Raw genomic sequence first — 591 nt, 5'->3', positions numbered from 1 at the left:
AGTTGTTCACAGAGACCTCAAACCAGAAAATCTTCTCTATGCTGACTTGTCAATAGATGCACCTCTTAAGATAGGTAACAAACTGTATACATTTACACTGAATATTGTAGACTGAACTGTGAACTCTTTCATTAATGAATGGGTTTTATTGATTCAATCTTTTCTGTTATGACCACAGCGGACTTTGGTCTTTCTAAAATAATCGATGAGCAAGTGACGATGAAGACAGTATGTGGGACCCCCGGCTACTGCGGTGAGTCAAAATTTTAGAAAACATTATTTGTGTTACGATTTAAGCACCCTCTTACTGATTTCCTTGTTTTTACACGTACCGCTAAGATAAAAGTCATTTAGATCTCAACAAGCAAGCAAATTCCAGTGAATGACTAATAAAGTTTCATCAGCCAATTCATTTGCAATCATTTGGCTCTGTTCTCACATCCACTCAGCTCCTGAGATCCTCAGAGGAAACGCTTACGGTCCTGAGGTTGACATGTGGTCGGTGGGAGTCATCCTTTATATTTTGTGAGTAATACATTAATGCTTATTCATTTAGTGGACGCTTTTATCTGACTTGCAAATGCATCATAT

The 591-nt window shown here is 37.9% G+C and overlaps 1 long non-coding RNA gene across 1 annotated transcript; it reads left to right on the top strand.

Moving 5' to 3' along the window:
• The first annotated feature begins 1 nt into the window (after window position 1).
• On the top strand, window positions 2-526 carry LOC107579108 (uncharacterized). Its single transcript, XR_001608428.1, has 3 exons — window positions 2-74; window positions 179-253; window positions 450-526. It is a non-coding gene; the product is annotated as an uncharacterized lncRNA (long non-coding RNA).
• The last annotated feature ends 65 nt before the right edge of the window (window positions 527-591 follow it).

Source organism: Sinocyclocheilus grahami, unplaced genomic scaffold (genome assembly GCF_001515645.1).
Source record: "Sinocyclocheilus grahami isolate Dianchi unplaced genomic scaffold, SAMN03320097.WGS_v1.1 scaffold14220.1, whole genome shotgun sequence".
NCBI classification, from domain to species: domain Eukaryota; kingdom Metazoa; phylum Chordata; class Actinopteri; order Cypriniformes; family Cyprinidae; genus Sinocyclocheilus; species Sinocyclocheilus grahami.
Note: the sequence above shows the minus strand (reverse complement) of the source record. Positions and strands in the feature narration are given on the sequence as shown.